Here is a 22,500-nt window from a genome sequence, read left to right as displayed (position 1 = left end):
GTTTTTCCCTCGTTTTCTTTGCTCTCTTTATTCCGATATGTGTATTTTCCTTTTTTTCTATTTTCCCTTCTCTTCAAATCCAGTGTTTTTTTTTTAATTTTTCTTTTTTTTTCGTTTCTTTTCTCCTGTTTTCATTCCAGTATGTTATTCTTTCCTATTTCCTTCGTTTTTTTCGTGATTTTTCCCATTTTCTCTTGACCCTGCCCCCCCCATCCCCCTTCATATCCCCCCCCAGAGCTGCTTGCTTTCAAATCTCGGCAAAATCAAACAATTTAATGTAGATGCGTTGTGTTGGTATTATTTTGTTGTTATTAATGCTATTATTATTATTATTTTCATCTATATTGCTCCATTTTTTTGTTATATTTGTGTATGTTTAAGCAAGGTGTATGTTAGTGCGTGAGTTTGTACGTGTGCCTGCGTGCGTGTGTGTATGAGCGTCCTTTCCTTGAGTGTATATAATGTATATAATCGTCCCAAAGAATCTATGTAATTTTAGGTAATCGGTAAGGCTTTGTGGGGCAAGATTTATTGAGTTACCCCACGGTAAATATACCACCACCATCACCACCGCCACCACCACCGCCACCGCCACCAGCAGGGAGCGTTTTCTGTCTTAACCCCCTCACCCGATGTACTGGTACCCTGATATAAGTGCCCTAGGGGAGTTTTAAGGGTATATATGTGTGTGTGTGTATGTATGTGTGTGTGTGTGTGTGCTTTCTTGTTTTCGTTTTTCATCGTTTTCTTCGTTTTTTTATTTATTTATTTTTTTTGTTTGTTTAAGTTTCTGCTGTTGTCTCGTCGTTTTCTGTTTTTGTTTTTTTTTTCGTTTTCTTTGTTTTCTTCGTTTTGCTTTTTTTATTCGTTTTCTTTGTTCTTTTGACTTGTTTTCTTTGTTTTTGTTCCTTGTTTGGTTCCCGTTTTCTTTGTTTTCAATCATTTTATCTTATTTTCGTTTTTTTTTCTTTATTTCTCATTTTATTTGTTTTTTTCTTTTGTTTTCTCGTTTTCTTTTATCTTGATTTCTTTTTTTGTCTTGTTTTTTGTACGTTTTATCTTATTTTCTTTGTTTTCTTTCCCATTTTCTTTGTAATTTTCCGTATTTTCTTTCATTTTCTTCGTGTTAATTGTTTTCTTTGTTCTTTTGTCTTCATTGTTTTCCGTTTTCTTTGATTTAATCTCATTTCTTTGTCTCCTTTGTATTTTCCCTCTCGTTTGTCAGATTTTCCCTTTTATTTCACCAGTTTTCGTTTAATTTTCCCAATAGTCCGTGTGTTTGCGTGCGTGTGTGTGTGTGTGTGTGTACGTTTTTTTTTTTTTTTTTTGTTTATATATGATTCATTGTTTACGTAACGATCAATTCTGGAAAAGGGAAACTGTTTACTTCGATTTTGCTTTCGTTTGTTACACTAGGCTATAGTTTCCCCCAAAATGGCCCGTGTTTTTTTGTTTACCATCAACTAATGTGAAGGAAAAGCGAACTGAAAAAGTGGCCTCAATTTTTTATAAACTTTTTCATGCGTTTCCCCTAAAAAAATTAACTAATCTCGTTTTCTAACCAGTACAGTGAATAAGGCAGTATATCCCCTTAACCCCGTCACTGCAAGACGAACAGAAAACGGAGCCTTTAACCATCCATGAGAGAGAACGGGGCTAAAAAAAATAAGATTTCGTAATATTTCGCTGTAGAAAAATTAAAACCATTTGAAAGTGATAGAAGAAAAAAAAAATAATAGAAAAAAATAATTACCAGACGGACAGGGCATGGATAGAGAGCGTCAGTTTTTATCCCGCCACCTCTACGCATCTCACACAGACAGCTCAAAGCAAGTGTGCTGGGGGTGGTGCTGGGCGCCGGGCCAAGGTGGTGGAGGGGGTAGAGGTGCTGTCATAAGCTTCATTTAGGAGTGCAGGCCTACATTATATTGGGCCAGGTTTTTTATTTTGTGTTTTGTAAGATCTCATGCCCCTTAACAATTGGGATTGCTTTTTATTTTGTCTGTGTGTGCGTTTGTGTGTTTATTTTTGTGCTAGGTGCCTTGGGGGAGTTCGTTTATTTTGGTTCTTAATGTTTTCCCTGTTTCTCTTTGTGTATGTGTTTGTTGGTTACCGAGAGGACTGAAAAAGGACGTTTATCTCTTAAGCAAACGAATATACTCAAATTTTTAACGCCATTTAGCGACTAAGTGCGTTTAAAGATGCTACAAACCGAGTCCCGCTATAAAATCTTCTTCAGTTTCCCTTAAAATGTGAAGAAAATGGTGTTAACTTGGTGTGTATGTTGGAGGTCTTTCAAGGGACACTCATCTATACAAACATAATATTAATGGCGTTTCTTGGGTACTCGTGTGTGATTTGATTTTAACGCGCCCGCCAAAAATTTTAAGCTCGTATCCCTTAAGATGGTAACTGTGCTTGTGTTTGTGGTTTTGTGAAGGATATTCGTCTCCGGAAGGAAAAAAAATAAAAAAGGAAGGGTTGCCAGATTTAATGATAAAGAAAACGAGAGCTGTTATAATTATGTTGCAAAAGGAGAAACATTTTTATTGCGCGAAGATAAAAATTTTGACTCCTAACTAAAAAAAAAAAAATGTGCTTTTATGATCTTAAAAGTGAAAAAAAAAAAAATAATAATAATGAACTTTAGTGTGTATGAAGACGCTGCAACGTTGCCACATTTCCAACAACTTTAATTCTCCACACAAACCGCTCCTTCGCAGCAAAGCCTTACCAAACACACCATTAAAAGCACACAGGCCAGGAGCTCCAAGCGGCTGCCCTGGTGCAAGGCCCAGCAGTCGCCATCTTGTGCGCTAAAACTTTGGAAATTGAGAGATTATAAAAATGGCATTGAACAGAAAATGGGAACTTTGATTCCTTAAAGTTTAAAAACCAAAAAAAAAAAAAAAAATCTATTTCGTTGTTTATTTACAAGTAACATGGATTGACTTTGGAAAATAAGATGGTTAATATTTTTTTTCACCCAGAGCGGCGCCGTACAGTGTTGCCACGTCGGCGCCGTACAGTATTGCCACGTCGCGCATAAATAAGTACCAAATTTTATTAAAGGGGGAGAAATACGAAAGGGTTAAAATCTGTTAGTCGTTCAGTCCTACAGTGAAATGAAGAGATAATGTCCTCTCTCTCTCTCTCTCTCTCTCTCTCTCTCTCTCTCTCTCTCTCTCTCTCTCTCTCTCTCTCTCTCTCTCTCTCTCTCTCTCTCTCTCTCTCTCTCTCTCTCTCTCTCAGCTACCCCCCCCATCGCCTCAGTTTTTAAATGTGATGTTATGTACGTAATATTTTAAGTTAAGTTATAATATTTGTAATGCTTGATGTTATTGTTTCTGTTCCTCCTCCTCCTCCTCCTCCTCCTCCTCCTCCTCCTCTTTCTTCGTCTTTTTCTTCCTCTTCTTCTTCTTGCGTTAGTTTCGTTTTTCTTTTTTTTTTATTTTTAATCTTTATATAGATAGATTAAAATTTATATATATACAATGCATTTTCTCTCTCTCTCTCTCTCTCTCTCTCTCTCTCTCTCTCTCTCTCTCTCTCTCTCTCTCTCTCTCTCTCTCTCTCTCTCTGTTTTATTTTTTGTTATTTATTTATTTATTTTTTCATTTGTTTATTTTTTTCAGTTTCTCATTTGAATTCATATTTTTGTTTACTTTTTTTTCGATATTGATCTCTCTCTCTCTCTCTCTCTCTCTCTCTCTCTCTCTCTCTCTCTCTCTCTCTCTCTCTCTCTCTCTCTCTCTCTCTCTCTCTCTCTTAGTTAGAATTGTTGCATTATTATTATTATTATTGTTATTATTATTATTATTACTATTGGAAAAAGAAGAAATAAATTAATTAATCACGAACGGACGTGCAATATGGCAGAAAAAATGAAAATAATAAAAAAAAAATGATAGAATTAGTAGTAATGAAAATAACGGATGAAAGAAATTGAAAGAAAAAAAAATGGAAAAAAAAACAGCGAGAGATGCAAAGAAAAATAATAAATAAATAAAGGATAAGAACTCAATGGAAAACGAAAAAAAATGAAAACTTGTAAAATAGAAAATGGAAAAAAGAAAACGGAAACGAAGGGAGTCTGAAAAAAACGAGAATATTTGTAGAGAAAAATTAAATCCGACACTTATAGGAGAGAATATGCGTGCGTACGTGCGTGTCAAGGTGCCAAGAAGTGCCTATTTCAGTGCCAAATAGGGGCGGAGTGACTGGACAGGACTGAGGAGGAGGAGAAAATACGAGAAGTGCCAAAATAAAAGTTTTTTTTTTCCAGTTGAACATTGAAAGGTGCACCGTTGGGAAGACTGAAAGAGAGAGTGAGCGGTGAGGGGGCGTGGCTAAGACTACCAATGTAAACAAAATAGAAACTCGTAGACATTGAAATATTGAAGATATATGAAATTAATATGGTGAAATGAGAAAAAAATAATTGAAATAGTTTTTTTTTAATATTGAGAGTTTGATAAGGAAATTTAAGATGAAATGGCCACCAAACTGAAAAAAAATGAAAGAAAATGAGTTTAGATACTGTACTGAAGGAGGAAGACGAAAAAAAATAGAAAATAATAATAATAGTAAAAAAAAAATTGTACTAGAGCGATTTTTAGATAATGAATGAATGAAGATTAGCGTAACTCAGAATAAAGATGATGTTAATAGAGATAGGAGTTAAAAGAATGTGAAAAGGAAAGAAATACGAACACTAGTTAAATAATAGAATTTGATTGAAGGATACAAAGATTGCGAAGCTAAAAAAAAAAAAAAATAGAGAAAAAAAATAATGAGTTTACGTAATGAAAGAAAGGTCGAAAAAATTGTTGAGTTTTTTTTTTAATGTAATGAATAAAAGAAAGAAATAAAAATAAAAATAGTGAAATATTATAGAAAAAAGATTGTTTACAGAAAAAAAAAATTAAGTTAGTTTATTTTAATGAGGTAAGGTCGCATTTGTCGAGTTTTGAAAATAGTGATGATTGAAAGATGCTGACGTTATTGTGACATGAAAGAATTGGAGGTTAGAAAAAGAAAACGGGAATAGTTTGGCTAGATTATTAAAAGGAAGAATTGCTTAGCTTCGAAATTATTATTATTATTATTATTATTATTATTATTATTATTATTATTATTATTATTGTCAGTTATAAAAATGAAACTGCTTTAATTATTTATGCACATTATTATTATTATTATTATTATTATTATTATTATTATTATTATTATTATTATTATTATTATTATTATTATTATTATGCTGTGTATTAATAAACAGCTGGACAGGTGAGGCTTGTGTGTGTGTATGTATGTATGTATGTATGTCTTGAGTGCGCGCATCAGCCCACGCACACACCAGCCTCTCTGACCCACTCACTAATCCATTGACGGGGGAAGTTGAGATGAAAGTGCTGAACTCTCATTGGCTGTATAGGGGTGGAGTAGCAGGATGGCCGCTCCAAGATGGCCGTCTTCTGGCTTCACGTGGCTTCATGTCCCCCGTAATACCTACATAACTGCCCCCGTCACAGATACGTACGTTAAGTTTTTTTTTCCCTCCATGGACGCGAGGTACACACACTGGACAGCTTAGTCAAGAGAAAATAATAAAATGAAATAAAAAAACGTTATCTTTTTCCTTTTTCCTGTCTCTACTTTAAAAACAGGAGGTCTTGAAGTGGCCGAAGTGGTATACCTGTTTTGAAAGTCCCGCCACTTTGAATCATGGCGGCAGCGTCCACCAGCAAGCTGTGGATCTCACTTAAATAGCTCAAAAATTCAAAAACTTTACGATAAAATATCAAAATAATACGTGAAAGTAGCTGAAAAGACATTTATATATCAAAGAAATGGAAAATATTTATACATAACGTTATAAAAGAGACATACATAACGAAATATGAGGTAAATATAGATGGGATGCCAGCAGCGACTACCAGCAAAGGGTGGATCACTCGTAAAAGAGTAAATAATTCAAAAATAAAATGATAAACCTCAAAAAGACTTCCATAAAGATAAATATAAGCAATTTATACATGAACTATCAAAAATAAAAGCCAAAATAAGCATATATAAACTATAACCATAGGGTGTGTGGATTAATACCATAAAACCAAACAGGTTCAAAATTAAAAGCACAAAACCCTCTAGAAACATTCATGAAAACAAACTAAATATTTCATAACTTAAAATGGTAAGAACAAAACCCGAAATAAGAAAATATAAGTGATAATTTAAGTGGGACAGTAACAGCGTCTGCCAGCAAAGGGTGGATCAGTTATGAATCTCAAATTAATTAAAAAACAGAGTAAGAAAACTGCAAAAAAGTATCAAAAATATAAACAACATAATTATTTACATGAAATATTAGAAGTAAGACTCAAAATACAAGAAAAAAATTCCAAACAAGAGTGCAGGGAGTGGATAAAAAGCCAGAAACGGCCATCTTGTCGGCCTCAGTTCCCGGGTAGACGTTGCGGGAGGAGGACGTGCCGCTCTCGCTTCCGAACCTTCCATATTTAAACCTTCTAAATCTCGGTAAGTAACAAACTGACGACAAAAATATCCCGTTAAACCACTCAGATGATAAGTGGGGACAATTAGGGTGAGTTTTGAGGTATTTAAGGCGTTTTTAGGGATTTTAGGTAACCACGTGTTTAAATTGAAAATATGTTGAACTAATCTTGCGGTTCCAATTAAAATATTAAGCTTATTTTGGGATAAATATAAGAACGAGTATGAATATTTGTGGTATTTTAAGGTATTTAGGGACTTAGCAACCATATGACCTAAAAAAAAACGATATAATTTTAAAATATTGTACGTTTTTGTATCAAACGAATATAGACCCTAAAATTTAAGGGTACATTGAGTCTAGCTAGTTTTAAGGGTTTTTAGGGTATATGTGGCACATTTAGGGCATATTCTGTACTTTTAAGGGTATTAGGCGTTGAATTTTAGGGTAGAGTAATTTAAGGGTCGTAATTTAAGGGTGTGTAATGTAGTTTAAGGGTGTGTGATGTAGTTAAGGGTGTTTAGGTAGTGTAGTAAGGGTAGTCGTGTGTTTTAGGGGCACTTGTGAGGAATTTGGGTCCCGCGTGTCTGTCTGCCGGTTATGAGAGAGAGAGAGAGAGAGGGGGGGGGGGCAGGCAAGATATGTTTATACGTATGTCTGTGTGTGTGTGTGTGTTTGTCTGTAACGTAAAATGTCCGCTTAATCAGCATTACAGTCGGACCACAATTCCCCACTAGTGCATCCTCTTCCTCCTCCTCTTCTTCCTCTTCCTCTTCCTCCTCCTCGGCTTGTTCCTATAAATGTACACGTGGTCACCCCCCCCCCCCCCACACCCCGCCACCAAGCCACCCCGGAGCGCTAATGGAGGTTCAGGTATAAGGGTTGCGTGTGCACAGGCGCGCGCTCTCTCTAGACTGTTCTGGATACTTGAGAATCTCCACTACTTTCTAAAGGCTGTAGTTAAAGTGACACGTGGGTTTTCAAAGGTGTTTTTAAGGTTCCAGTGGCAGATGAACAAGATTTCTACATTACTGACGGGAGAAACGCTTTAAAAGGTTCTAATTGGGGTTTTCAAGGGTGTTTTTAAGGTTCCAGTGGCAGATGAACAAGATTTCTACATTACTGACGGGAGAAACGCTTTAAAAGGTTCTAATTGGGGTTTTCAAGGGTGTTTTTAAGGTTCCAGTGGCAGATTAACAACATTTCTACATTACTGACGGGAGAAACGCTTTAAAAGGTTCTAATTGGGGTTTTCAAGGGTGTTTTTAAGGTTCCAGTGGCAGATTAACAACATTTCTACATTACTGACGGGAGAAACGCTATAAAAGGTTCTAATTGGGGTTTTCAAGGGTGTTTTTAAGGTTCCAGTGGCAGATTAACAACATTTCTACATTACTGACGGGAGAAACGCTATAAAAGGTTCTAATTGGGGTTTTCAAGGGTGTTTTTAAGGTTCTAGTGGCAGATGAACAAGATTTCTACATTAATGACGGGAGAAACACTATAAAAGGTTCTAATTGGGGTTTTCAAGGGTGTTTTTAAGGTTCCAGTGGCAGATTAACAAGATTTCTATATTGTTAACAGGAGAAATGCTTTAAATGGCTCTAATTGGGGTTTTCAAGGGTGTTTTTTGAGAAGAAAATGTTTAATGTAATTCTCTCTCTCTCTCTCTCTCTCTCTCTCTCTCTCTCTCTCTCTCTCTCTCTCTCTCTCTCAGGATTTTTATGGGTATTTTGCTGACTTCCCCCCCCCCTCCCCGATGCCAGAGTCACGCCTGTTCCCATTGGTGCAGGTTGTGCTAAGTGCTATCGCAGATTAAAGCCTGGCACCCCTCTATATGGCGGCAGCTGTTCTATGCGGGTGTCGCCCAGGGGAGGCTCGGACAGATGTGAGTGTGTGTGTGTGTGTGTGTGTGACCTCGGGTGGCAGTTAGAATTCTACGTCAGGTCAAGGGGTAAAGAGTTAACCAGTATTCTCAGTCTTTCACCACTATTCTGTCCACCTCCCCAGTGCAAGAGTTAACCAGTATTCTCAGTCTTTCACCACTATTCTGTCCACCTCCCTAGTGCAAGAGTTAACTAGTATTCTCAGTCTTTCACCACTATTCTGTCCACCTCCCCAGTGCAAGAGTTAACCAGTATTCTCAGTCTTTCACCACTATTCTGTCCACCTCCCTAGTGCAAGAGTTAACCAGTATTCTCAGTCTTTCACCACTATTCTGTCCACCTCCCCAGTGCAAGAGTTAACCAGTATTCTCAGTCTTTCACCACTATTCTGTCCACCTCCCTAGTGCAAGAGTTAACCAGTATTCTCAGTCTTTCACCACTATTCTGTCCACCTCCCTAGTGCAAGAGTTAACCAGTATTCTCAGTCTTTCACCACTATTCTGTCCACCTCCCTAGTGCAAGAGTTAACCAGTATTCCCAGTCTTTCACCACTATTCTGTCCACCTCCCTAGTGCAAGAGTTAACCAGTATTCCCAGTCTTTCACCACTATTCTGTCCACCTCCCCAGTGCAAGAGTTTAATTCTCTCACCTGTTGCATTAATCCACTCTCTCTCTCTCCACAGATACATAGGGTGGAATGGACAGGTGTGGTGACCTCAGCGCACCCACACATGAGGATGGAAGAAGAGGAGGAGGAGGAGGAGGAAGAAGAGGAGGTGAGAAATGAATTGCCTTAATTATTATGTATTTCTTATTATTATTATTATTATTATTATTATTATTATTTTTCTTTTCATTTTCATTTTTATCAGTACTTCCCTTTGTTTCCTTTCTTAATTTTGTTTATTTGCTTATTTTCTTGTTTATTTCTCTTCTTTTTCTTTATTTTGTTATTCTTATTCCTTATATCCTGTTTTCCTTCATTTTCTCCCATTCCTCTTATTCTTTCTCTTCTATTCATCACCTCCTCCCATTTCTCTCTCTCCCTTTCTCTTATCATTGTTTCTCTTCCCCCATTCATCTTCTCCAATCCTTCTCCTCCCATTCACTCTCTCTCTCTCTCTCTCTCTCTCTCTCTCTCCCAGTCTATCAATGTATTAAAATATTATTATTATATTTTTTACAATGATGATAATTTTATGTATCACATTCGCGGTTTCCGACAGATAGCCTTGTGCTGTGTGATGCCCTGTGTGATGTCTGACTGTCTGTGTGTACGTGTGTGTGTGTGTTAAGGCTGTGGTGTGATTATTAACTCTCTCTCTCTCTCTTTCTCTCTCTCTCATTTTTTTCTTAATTTTTTCTTGTTTTTTCATTGCTATCTTTTATTTCTCTCTCTCTCTCTCTCTCTCTCTCTCTCTCTCTCTCTCTCTCTCTCTCTCTCTCTCTCTCTCTCTCTCTCTCTCTCTCTCTCTCTCTCTCTCCTCCAGGAAGGACGAGGCTGAGAAAATAAAGGAAGACCGACAGGAAAGATTAGAGAAAGTGAGCGAGGATTGAGCTAACTTTAATCTGTCCAGCAAGGAGGAAATGTTAAAGGTGAGTTTATTTATTTATTTATTTATTTATTTATTTTTAAGTGACTAAACCTTTTTATTTCATTATTTTATTTAATTATTTTATTTATTGAAGCTTTTTATTATTATTATGTCTCATTCCTTCATTCATTCATTTATTCTGTATTTCCTGTATTTATCGCAGTTTATTTCAGTTATATTTCATTCATTCATTAAATTCTGTATTCATTATTATTAGTAGTAGTAGTAGTATTAGTATTAGTAGTAGTAATTGTCGCTGTCTGGTCAAAATGCCGGTGTTACAAAATGCCGACGCCGGTATTTTGACTCAACAACAACGTTGGCATTTTGTCTCAAAATAATAAGTCGGCTAGACCAAAATGCCGATGTCGGCATTATGACAAAGGGATATATTTTTAGTAGATATTTATTTCAGTACATATTTATTTAAACTCATTATGTCTTATTATTTAAAAACGTATATAGGATATACATATGACAAAGCAGGGATATTTTTAATCAGATATTATTTAAACAGTCTGCTGGTCTGATGAAGCTGGAAAGCTTCCTTAACATGTTTGTAGCCGTTATTTCCTTCATTCTGTACTGGTCCCACAGTTCAAAAATCTTTTGTTGGTGTTTTATGTAGGTTTTTCTCTGGTACCGGCGTAATTTTTCATCAGCCACTAGTTGGCACTGTGTGGAAATGAATGTGCACTCTTTGTGCAAAGCTTCAATTAGCACATATATATTTACATTTTCACGTGCACATATGTGGTTAGGTTAGGTTAGGTTAGGACGAAATTTTATATGCTGTGTTAACTGAGAGGTGACTATTAATGTGTCTGATGTTCCATTATCGAGTAGAAAAATATATATTTGTGAGACAAAATGCCGACCCGTAAGACACAATGCCAACCTGTGAGACACATTGCCGAAAGTCAAAATACCGGTACCGGTATTTTGACATACCAGCATTCTGTCTAGCAAGCGTAATTGTCTACCATTATTATTATTATTATCCCTATATATTTAAAAACACTCCCAAAAATTTAACAAATAACAAAAACAAAAACTCAATATATTTTGCAATGTTAATAGGCCTACAATGATGATAATGTTATCTATCACATTCGCGGTTTCCGACAGATGGCCCTCTGCCGTGTGATGCCTTGTGTGATGTCTGACTGTCTGCGTACGTGTGTGTGTGTGTGTTAAGGCTGTGGTGTGATTATTAACTCTCTCTCTTTCTCTCTTTTTCTCTCTCTCTCATTTTTTTCTTAATTTTTTCTTGTTTTTTCATTGCTATCTTTTCTCTCTCTCTCTCTCTCTCTCTCTCTCTCTCTCTCTCTCTCTCTCTCTCTCTCTCTCTCTCTCTCTCTCTCTCTCTCTCTCTCTCTCTCTCTCTCTCTCTCTCTCTCTCTCTCTCTCTCTCTCTCTCTCTCCAGGAAGGACGAGGCTGAGAAAATAAAGGAAGACTGACAGGAAAGATTAGAGAAAGTGAGCGAGGATTGAGCTAACTTTAATCTGTCCAGCAAGGAGGAAATGTTAAAGGTGAGTTTATTTATTTATTAATTTATTTATTTATATATTTATTTATTTATTTTTAAGTGACTAAACCTTTTTATTTTATTTTATTTAGTGTAGGTTTTTATTATCATTATTATTTCTCATTCCTTCATTCATTCATTTATTCTATATTTCCTGTATTTATCGCAATTTATTTCAGTTATATTTCATTCATTCATCAAGTTCTGTATTCATTATTTTTATTATTATTAGTAGTAGTAGTAGTAGTAGTAGTAGTAGTAGTAGTAGTAGTAGTAGTAGTAATTGTCTACCATTATTATTATTATTATCCCTATATATTTAAAAACACACCCAAAAATTTAACAAATAACAAAAACAAAAACTCGATATATTTTGCAATGTTAATAGGCCTACAATGATGATAATTTTATGTATCACATTCGCGGTTTCCGACAGATAGCCTTGTGCTGTGTGATGCCTTGTGATGTCTGACTGTCTGCGTGTACATGTGTGTGTGTGTGTTAAGTCTTGCGGATAACTCATGGTCCTCTCTCTCTCTCTCTCTCAGGTACTCTTGTGGTCTCCCTTGGCTGTGATTGGTAAGTTTAAGGGTGTTTTTAAGGGTGTTTTTAGGGTTTTGTAGCCTTAAGGGTTCTGGTGGGGTTCTCAAGGGTGTTTTCAGGGTTCAGATTATTGCAGGGAGGGGGATAAAAGTTGTCGGCTGAATATTGCTGGGTTAAATGCTGGTAGTTGGCAATGTTGCAGGGGAAAATTAATGGCTGGGAATATTGCTGGGAAAATTATCAAATTGGAGTATTGTGAGAAAGTTATTGGCTGGGAATATTGTTGGATAAAGTTGTTATCGGCTGGGAATATTGCAGGGAAAATTACCGGCTGGAAGTATTGCAGGATAATTATAGGCTGGAAATATTGCAGGAAAAAATACCGGCTGGAAATATTGCAGGAAAAATACCGGCTGGAAATATTGCAGAAAAAATACCAGCTGGAAATATTGCAGGAAAAATGAAACTTGTTGGCTTGAAATATAGCAGTAGGGAAAATGTAAATGATGATAAACATTAGGACACCTTATGAAGAACCGTGACTATTAATGTTGACTGAGAAGAGAGAGAGAGATAGAGAGAGGGGAGGGAAACTTAACAGGCTATGTTGATTATTAATTATTTTCCTTTTTCCCTTTTGTTTCCAGTGTTTGGGAAGCTGTGAAGTGCCCTAGATGGTTGCAGGTGAGTGTGTGTGTTTGTTTGTTATTGTTTATCTAGTTTGTGTGGTAATTTCAAGGCAACTATGTCAATACTATTATTATTTGTCTCAGAAAATAAATAAAATAAGGAATTGTGAACCCTTTTCCTTAATTAAATTGATGCATATTTCTCTATATAGTTGCTGTTTCATTTCTCTCTCTCTCTCTCTCTCTCTCTCTCTCTCTCTCTCTCTCTCTCTCTCTCTCTCTCTCTCTCTCTCTCTCTCTCTCTCTCTCTCTCTCCCTCCCTCCCTCGTCCTACCACCACTACTGCTATTACTACCACCACTACTACCACCACCACTACTACCACCACTACTACTACTACTACTACTACTACTACTACTACTACTACTACTATGATGTTACCGACACCTCTACTGAACGAAAGTGATTGAGGTATTCGTACTCTGAGCTGCACACACACAATTCCCAGCTGAAATTTAAGCCAGTTTTAGTGTTAATGAGAACCCCTCCCACAGGTTATCGGAAGAGGAAGAAGAGGAATGAAGAATAGCATTTATATTTTTACTGGGTGAGTTTGTTTGTTTGTTTATCACTTATTTTATCTATTTATTTGTACATGATTAATTTTGATCTTGAATACTGAGAGAATTAAAACAATTCAAGCTCAATTTATTTAGTTTTGCTTTTTCATTCTCTCGTCCGTTCCCTCGTACTACTACTACTACTACTACTACTACTACTACTACTACTACTACTACTACTACTACTACTATGATGTTACTGACACCTCTACTGAACGAAATTGATTGAGGTCTTCATACTCTGAGCTCATACACACACAATTCCCAGCTGAAATTTAAGCCAGTTTTAGTGTTAACGAGAACCCCTCCCACAGGTTATCGGAAGAGGAAGAAGAGGAATGAAGAATAGCATTTATATTTTTACTGGGTGAGTTTGTTTGTTTGTTTATCACTTATATCTATTTATTTATACATGATGATTAATTTTGATCTTGAGTACTGAGAGAATTAAAACAATTCAAGCTCAACAGGACTGAAGTAAGCAAAGGGTTGTGTTCAGCATTGTCTTGTGCCATGTGATGAGTAACAAGTGTGTGTGTTTGTTGGTTCCTTGCAGACTTGGAGGAGGAAGAAGAGGAAGACTGATTTCAAGAGGAGGAGGAGGAGGACTGGTATGGAGAGGAAGAGGAAGAGATCTTTAATGGAAGAAGATAAGAGGAAGAGGAGGAAGAGGCTGCCATTGAAAATTAGAGATTAAAGAGGAGGAGGAGGAAGAGGCTGTCATGGAAGATTAGAGAGAAGGAAGAAGAGGAGGAGGTATATACTTCTGTCTTGTTATTTAGAGCAATTTGAGTTTAGACCAAGTGAACGAGTGATTGGCCTTGAACGAGGAAGCAAATGAGTGTTTTGAGCGAGTGGCTTTGAACGAGAGAGAGAGAGAGAGAGAGAGAGAGAGAGGCCTTTCACTCGCTCACTTTCTCTAATTTTACAATGATGACAGAAAAATCTTTAATTCTCCCTGTGAGCAAGTCAAAAGGATTCTGACAAAATTTAAAGATAGCTCTAATTTTGCCACTGTTTACATTCGCTCTAATCCCCTTCCCCCCCTCTCATTCTCTCCAAAGGTCAGAGGTCAAAGGAGGTCAAGATTGTGTGTGACCTGAATTTGCAAGGTTGTGCTTTTGAGGTAAATATGTTTGTTCGTTTGTTTTGGTTTTAGGAAGGTCTCTCTGAATTTATTTTAGTTTTATTTATTTATTTATTTATTTATTTATTTATTTATTTATTTATTTAAAGGAATGTCTCAAGGTAATCTGATTGTCATTATTACTATTTGAATTACACTTGTTTGATAATTATACTCACTAATTACATACTAATTAATTATATTTTTAAGCTTAATTTTTCTGTTTGCTGTGAGGTGAAAATACAATAAATATCTATCTATTTTATGTAACCTGTAATTTATTTATTTATTTATTTATTTATTTATTTATTTTGTCTATCTAATTTTCAGTACTATTTACAAAACAATTTTTCTTTTATTTTATGTACCTGTAATTGTTTGTTTGTTTGTTTATTTATTTATTTATTTATTTATTTATTTTTCCTGTTTACCATTACTATTTACAAGGATGAAGTCACTTCTGAGAAATATTTATGCTGAATAGTGAATTCCTCGTTTCTGATAATATTTTAATGAAAGGGCCAAAGATGTTACTTGTTTTGGTTCCCTCAATAGTGCTTTTTCTCTCCCTCAGCCGGTCAGTTTGTCAGCCAGTCAGTTTTTCAGCCGGTCAGTCAGTCAGATGGTTCGTCTTGTGTGTGTTCGTCAGTTCGTCAGCCAGTTAGGTGAGTTTTCTGTTCTTTATTTTCTCTTTTTCTCTTCTTTCTCTTCTCCCTCTTATTCTTTCTCTTTGTTTATAAGTTGTCTGAATGTAAATGTTTTCTTTTTCCTCCTCCTCCTCCTCCTCCTTTATTATATATTTTGTATTTCTTTAATTATTTCTTTCCTTACCTATCCTCCTGCTCCTCTTCCTCCTCCATCTCTTCCTCCTCCTCCTGCTTAACCATTTTCTATTCTATCCTCTTCCTGCCCCGCCACCCCCTCCCCCCATTGGTACAGGATGACAGACCCATTATGAACTGGGCACCTTAACACAGCAGTACCAGAAATGGCTGAACCCTCTGCTGTGGGTGTCCCGGGCTGTGTTCACCCGCCACCCAAGGCTGTCTGATACCCCCTTAACAACCGCCCTTCTCCCTGCCCCCTGTATCATGTCTCTTAAATATATACTGTGTGACTTTTAAATTATTAGGTATGTGTGTTAAGGTAATGTATTTCAAGGTGTTTTTTTCCTGACAGGTGTGAAGGTGGTGGTTAACGAGCTGACAGGTGAGAACGATGCTTTAATTGGTCTTGTTAGCTCATAAATATTAAATGCATACTGTATTTATTTATTAATGTGTTTAAATAGTGTCTTGTTAGCTCAGATATCAAATGCACACTGTATTTATTTATTGGTGTGTTTAAATAGTGTCATGTTTATAAATATCAAAAGCACACTGTATTTATTTATTTATTGATGTGTTTGAATGATGTGTCGTTATCCCTGTCTCAAGGCAAACATGTGGACAGAAATTTTACTGATAACTGAAGTAGGTGGACACAAACGTCAGCCTCTGTCTCAACTCTGCTTATCCAGGTGTTGTAACTTTGCAGGTGTGTGCGCCAGGCGGGTGTGGGCCAGCTGTGTGTGCGCGTGTGTGTTTGTGTTTGTTAGGTGAGTTTTTTTGGGTTTTTTTTTTTTTTTTTTTACTTATTTATTTATTTATTTATTTTTTTTGTGATTATATTTATTTGTTTATTTGTTTATTCATTTGTTTGTTTATTTAATTTGTCTCCATTGTTATTTCAGTTCATTGTTTTATTTCAATTTATCATTTTTTCTGCGCTTTTATTTATTTATTTATTTATTTTATTTATTTTATTTTTTCCCTCACCGAAGCAATACAAACTAAGCCTAAATAATTCAAAATAGGCCTAAAATGATGATAATTGACCTTCCTTAGATGTCTGAAGAGTTGTGAAGATACCAATAAGCCTCTGACCTTGTATATATGACCCAACTTGACCTTGTGTGCCTTTCCCCCTGTGACCTATGACCTCTTGACCCGGCAGGAAGGTCGTGGGCAGAGAGAAGTGGATTGTGGGATGCTTTTGGTGTGGATTAAGATGAATTGTGGATTTTAGGTAAGTTTGTGTGTGTGTGTGTGTGTTATAACTGTAGTGAATATAATGTTTGTTTTATTTATTTATTTATTTATTTATTTATTTATTTATGCTGTGGTTGTGTGTGTGGTAATGTGTGGTAGGGATGTGGTTGGGTGTGTGGCAGGGCTGTGTGGTGTGTGGTGGTGTGGCAGGACTGATAAATATATTAAAATTCTTATTATTAAATCTCTCTCTCTCTCTCTCTCTCTCTCTCTCTCTCTCTCTCTCTCTCTCTCTCTCTCTCTCTCTCTCTCTCTCTCTCTCTCTCTCTCTCTCTCCATAATGTAAAATCAACATTTATTCATTTATTTATATTTTATCTCATTTTCCTAACCTAACGAGACACTGATGATTACTGGAAGAGTCTAACGATATCTGTTGAAATTAAGAATTGCCTGAGTGCCCCCTTGAAAAACCCCAACGCCTGACCCCCGTTTTCTATCTAATTTTCCTTTTTTTCTTTTCTTTTCCAGGTTTTGAGCTGAGAGAAAAAGGGAGAGAGAGAGAGAGAGAGGGGGGGAGAAAGGGGTGAGTTTTTGTTTATTTGTTTGTTTATTTATTTATTTATTTCCTCTTCTTCCTCCTTGTTTTCTTCCTAATCTCTTCTTCCTCTTCATTTTCCTCAATTCTCGTCTTCCTCCTTTTCCAGTTCTCCTATTCCTCCTTCATTTCCCTGCTAATTTCTTCCTCTTTATTCTCCTCTTAATCTCTTCCTCTTCCCTTTCTTCCCACTCTCCTCCAGTTTCCCTCTTATTTCCTCTTATTTCCTCACCTCTTCCTCTTTGCAACTCCTCCTCCTCCTCTTCTTCATTCCTATTATTTTAAACACTCATTAAAAACATTGAGAAAGACGGGGACCACACCTCTTCATCTGTGTACCCCGTGCATTGGGTATCTGGAGTTCTAAGTGTGGGAGATCAATGGACGAGTCACCAGTACCCCCCTTGTGGCTCTCGGGGGGTGGGGTGATGACTTCAACACTGGGAGAGAGAGGGAGATGGGAGGAGTGGGGGGAGGGGGAGGGGGAGGGGTGTATGGGTTCAGGGAGAGAGAGAGAGAGAGAGAGAGAGAGAGAATTTGTCATGCATAAAACCTATTTTCTTTTTTATTTATTTATTTTATTTATTTTATTTATTTTTTCCTCAGATTGTGTGCGTGTGTGCGTCTGTGTGTTGCTGCAAGATGAACGGCAAGGCAAGAGGAGCTTGGGAGACTGCAACACAAATAGGTAAGATCGAGAGAGAGAGAGAGAGAGAGAGAGAATGTATTGTTTTCCATATTGTAACTCCCTGCAATTCAATGAGTCTTTTTTTTTTTTTTTTTTTTTTTTTTATGTAGGAAGGATACTGGCCAAGGGCAACAAAAATCTAATAAAAAAAATGCCCACTGAAATGCCAGTCCCTAAAAGGGTCAAAGCAGTGGTCAAAAATTGGTGGATAAGTGTCTTGAAACCTCCCTCTTGAAGGAATTCAAGTCATAGGAAGGTGGAAATACAGAAGCAGGCAAGGAGTTCCAGAGTTTACCAGAGAAAGGGATGAATGATTGAGAATACTGGTTAACTCTTGCGTTAGAGAGGTGGACAGAATAGGAGTGAGAGAAAGAAGAAAGTCTTGTGCAGCGAGGCCGCGGAAGGAGGGGAGGCATGCAGTTAGCAAGATCAGAAGAGCAGTTAGCATGAAAATAGCGGTAGAAGACAGCAAGAGATGCAACATTGCGGTGGTGAGAGAGAGGCTGAAGACAGTCAGTTAGAGGAGAGGAGTTGATGAGACGAAAAGCTTTTGATTCCACCCTGTCTAGAACAGCAGTATGAGTGGAACCCCCCAGACATGTGAAGCATACTCCATACATGGACGGATAAGGCCCTTGTACAGAGTTAGCAGCTGGGGGTGAGAAAAACTGGCGGAGACGTCTCAGAACACCTAACTTCATAGAAGCCGTTTTAGCTAGAGATGAGATGTGAAGTTTCCAGTTCAGATTATAAGTAAAGGACAGACCGAGGATGTTCAGTGTAGAAGAGGGGGACAGTTGAGTGTCATTGAAGAAGAGGGGATAGTTGTCTGGAAGATTGTGTCGAGTTGATAGATGGAGGAATTGAGTTTTTGAGGCATTGAACAATACCAAGTTTGCTCTGCCCCAATCAGAAATTTTAGAAAGATCAGAAGTCAGGCGTTCTGTGGCTTCCCTGCGTGATATGTTTACCTCCTGAAGGGTTGGACGTCTATGAAAAGACGTGGAAAAGTGCAGGGTGGTATCATCAGCATAGGAGTGGATAGGACAAGAAGTTTGGTTTAGAAGATCATTAATGAATAATAAGAAGAGAGTGGGTGACAGGACAGAACCCTGAGGAACACCACAGTTAATAGATTTAGGAGAAGAACAGTGACCGTCTACCACAGCAGCAATAGAACGGTCAGAAAGGAAACTTGAGATGAAGTTACAGAGAGAAGGATAGAAACCGTAGGAGGGTAGTTTGGAAATCAAAGCTTTGTGCCAGACTCTATCAAAGGCTTTTGATATGTCCAAGGCAACAGCAAAAGTTTCACCAAAGTCTCTAAAAGAGGATGACCAAGACTCAGTAAGGAAAGCCAGAAGATCACCAGTCTGGCGTTTATGAATGTTGTTAGAAGCTGGAATAAGATTCTGGCGTTTATTAATGTTAGTAGAAGCTGGAACGATAAGATTCTGGCGTTTATTAATGTTAGAAGCTGGAACGATAAGATTCTGGCGTTTATTAATGTTGGTAGAAGCTGGAACGATAAGATTCTGGCGTTTATTAATGTTAGTAGAAGCTGGAACAGTAAGATTCTGGCGTTTATTAATGTTGGTAGAAGCTGGAACGATAAGATTCTGGCGTTTATTAATGTTGGTAGAAGCTGGAACGATAAGATTCTGGCGTTTATTAATGTTGGTAGAAGCTGGAACGATAAGATTCTGGCGTTTATTAATGTTGGAAGCTGGAACAGTAAGATTCTGGCGTTTATTAATGTTGGTAGAAGCTGGAACAGTAAGATTCTGGCGTTTATTAATGTTAGAAGCTGGAACAGTAAGATTCTGGCGTTTATTAATGTTAGAAGCTGGAACAGTAAGATTCTGGCGTTTATTAATGTTAGAAGCTGGAACAGTAAGATTCTGGCGTTTATTAATGTTAGTAGAAGCTGGAACAGTAAGATTCTGGCGTTTATTAATGTTGGTAGAAGCTGGAACGATAAAATTCTGGCGTTTATGAATATTGACACAAGCTGCAACACAAGATAAGCATTTATGAATTTAGTGAGACTCGACCTAGCAATTCTCAAAAGTCAGGAAGTTTGTGTTGAAATTATAAAAAAAAAAACTTGCAACACTTTTACTAATTAAACACAATTATAGTCAATTTAGAGGAACTAGAGAAAGAAATTGAGAGAAATATAAAGAAAAGATTGAATTTAGCATAGTTAATTAAATGCCAGAAACTACCTTCTCTCTCTCTCTCTCCCTATCTCCCTCTCTCTCTCTCTCTTTCCCCTCCTCTCCCCATCTCTCTCCCCATCTCTCTTTCCACCGAACCCTGAATGATGACAAATGACGAGTCCGAGGCACAACACCCGCGTTGCCGTTAACTGAGGACAAAATCGAGGCATTTGGCTGACACACGCACATACACACACACGAGGCTGGGATAGTGATGATAATGTTTGCTAATGTAATCTCTCTCTCTCTCTCTCTCTCTCTCTCTCTCTCTCTCTCTCTCTCTCTCTCTCTCTCTCTCTCTCTCTCTCTCTCTCTCTCTCTCTCTCTCTCTCTCTCTCTCTCTCTCTCTCTCTCTCTCTCTCTCTCTCTCTCTCTCTCTCTCTCTCTCTCTCTCTCTCTCTCTTTCAGGTGTGGGTGCAGACTGAGAGGAGTTTACAGGATGAAGTTGAAAATGAAAGGTGAGAATTTTGTTTATTTATTTATTTATTTATTTGTTTAGTTAGTTAAGGAAATTTTCACTGATATTTACTGAGTCGGAAAATTTTTAATAACATTTTAAGAATTAAGAGGGGGGTTGGAGGAAAATATTGAATCTCTTTTTTTCCCCTGGCAAATATTTCGTCGACTTAGAAGAAAAAGGAGAGAATTTATTTTGAAAGAAAACTGCTAAGGACACAGGAAAAACAAACAAACAAACAAACAAACAAACAACACAAATGATGATTGAGTTCTTAACCTGCAACACTGATGATAAAGAACGGCCATCTGAGAAACACACACACGCACACGCACACACACACACACACACACATACCTACCTGTTTTCTAGCACACTGACACACTCCCTCTCTCTTACAGATGAGGTAGAAGAGGAGGAGGAGGATGGGAAGAAAAGGAAGAGGAGGAGGAGAGAGAATATAAAGAAAGAATAGTTGGAGATAATGCAAAGAGGAGGAAGAGGAGATAATCAAAAGAAGAAGAGAAGGAGAAGATACAAACAAGGAAATAGAGGAGGAGGAAGAAGAAAGAAGAGGAGGAGGAGGAGGAGGCAAACAAGGAAATAGAAGAGGAGGAGGAGGAGGAGGAGGAGGAACAAGGTAATGATTTAAACAACAACAACAACAACAACATTCATTTCAAAACCCCCTTAAAGAAAAATAAATAAAAAATAAATAAAATAACTCTCCCTTAAATAGAAAACGGAGACACTTAACCACCTGAAAGAAAACGGATTAATTCACCTTATTTCGTCTATTAATTTCTAATGGGATGAACAAAACTGACAAGCATATATCTTAAAAATTTTGCAGAGCCTTTTAAATTCTGAGACACACACACGTACAGACACACCCTCCTTACCTGTGTGTGTGTGTTAATGAGTGTAATTTTTGCAGGTGTGGTGGGACAGGTGTGCAGCAGAGAGAGAGAGAGAGAAAGGAAGAAAGAAAGAAAGTAAGTAATTATTTTCATTTATTTTCTTGTTTGTTTATTTATTTATTTATTTATTTATTTATTTATTTATTTATTTATTTATTGTCTACTTCTTTCTCTTCTATTTTTCCTTCTGCTTTTTACTACTACTACTACTACTACTACTACTACTACTACTACTACTACTACTACTACTACTACTACTACTACTTGATGATAAACACAGACCTGTTCTGGATAACTCTGGAGAACAAATTATATTACTGAGGCTTTCTTATAGGCCTATATTCATCCCTAGGCCTATAGACTTTCCTAATGCCTTACCCCCTTTGTTCCTGCAGGTGTGGGGGTGACTGACGTGCAGATGTATGGACACACCTGTTTGTTTGTTCAGGTATGTATGTATGTTTGTTTGTTGTTTGAGAAATTTTTTTTTTTTTTTTTTTTTTTTTTTTTTTTTTTTTATATATTTCTGTATTACATGATTACAAATTCTTTCGCTCCTATCTTAACTAACTATGTCGACTGAAGATTAGTCTTTATGAATAAACAATGCTGAATATTGAAAAGTTACCCACAATTCCTTATTCTAAAGCATCTCCTCTCTCTCTCTCTCTCTCTCTCTCTCTCTCCCTCCCCCCTCCAGATGACCAGGCGTGACACAGGTATAGGTGAACTCAATATAAGATACTCGAAAATAAAAGGGTTAAAGAAGATATTTTGTTTTTCTTTAGCTTAAGAAATAAAACGAGAGGGAGAAAGGGGGGTGGTGATGCAGGCTGTCATAACTACAATTAAAAACTATTAAATTATTGAAGGTAATCGTCTCTAACCCTTTCTTCATGGCAAGGTGTACTGTAACCCTTCCCTCTAACCCTTTCTTCATGGCAAGGTGAACTAACCCTTCCCTCTAACCCTTTCTTCATGGCAAGGTGAACTGTAACTCTTCCCTCTAACCCTTTCTTCATGGCAAGGTGAACTGTAACCCTTCCATCTAACCCTTTCTTCATGGCAAGGTGAACTGTAACCCTTCCCTCTAACCCTTTCTTCATGGCAAGGTGTACTGTAACCCTTCCCTCTAACCC

General features: G+C 37.1%; 1 protein-coding gene and 1 long non-coding RNA gene across 15 annotated transcripts in view; both read left to right on the top strand.

The window, feature by feature from the left end:
* Positions 1–2,872, top strand: part of LOC135096525 (protein limb expression 1 homolog) — a 15,948-nt gene extending 13,076 nt beyond the window's left edge. For both annotated transcript variants that reach the window (XM_063998060.1, XM_063998062.1), the window contains exon 4: positions 1–2,872. This exon is cut by the window's left edge and continues 689 nt beyond it. The gene's annotated coding sequence lies outside the window, so the exon portion shown is untranslated.
* A 3,581-nt stretch (positions 2,873–6,453) lies between these two features.
* LOC135096537 (uncharacterized) overlaps positions 6,454–22,500 on the top strand; it is a 34,932-nt gene continuing 18,885 nt past the window's right edge. Inside the window, exons 1-21 of one of the 13 annotated variants that reach the window (XR_010264783.1) lie at positions 6,454–6,540; positions 9,088–9,180; positions 9,895–10,000; positions 11,427–11,532; positions 12,077–12,107; positions 12,719–12,755; positions 13,255–13,307; positions 13,635–13,687; positions 13,877–14,076; positions 14,385–14,446; positions 15,021–15,111; positions 15,626–15,655; positions 15,983–16,043; positions 16,442–16,513; positions 17,681–17,762; positions 20,393–20,442; positions 20,843–21,081; positions 21,379–21,436; positions 21,757–21,809; positions 22,062–22,307; positions 22,474–22,500. The exon at positions 22,474–22,500 is cut by the window's right edge and continues 617 nt beyond it. This is a non-coding gene — a long non-coding RNA (uncharacterized LOC135096537). Of the gene's footprint in view, positions 6,541–9,087; positions 9,181–9,894; positions 10,001–11,426; positions 11,533–12,076; positions 12,108–12,718; positions 12,756–13,254; positions 13,308–13,634; positions 13,688–13,876; positions 14,077–14,384; positions 14,447–15,020; positions 15,112–15,625; positions 15,656–15,982; positions 16,044–16,441; positions 16,514–17,007; positions 17,063–17,680; positions 17,763–20,392; positions 20,443–20,842; positions 21,082–21,378; positions 21,441–21,756; positions 21,810–22,061; positions 22,308–22,389 lie in introns of those variants that run through there. The other 12 variants (XR_010264782.1, XR_010264793.1, XR_010264791.1 and 9 more) reach the window with 12 other exon arrangements.

Source organism: Scylla paramamosain, unplaced genomic scaffold, assembly GCF_035594125.1.
Source record: "Scylla paramamosain isolate STU-SP2022 unplaced genomic scaffold, ASM3559412v1 Contig4, whole genome shotgun sequence".
Classification (NCBI taxonomy): domain Eukaryota; kingdom Metazoa; phylum Arthropoda; class Malacostraca; order Decapoda; family Portunidae; genus Scylla; species Scylla paramamosain.
This window is presented reverse-complemented; position numbering and strand designations above follow the sequence as displayed.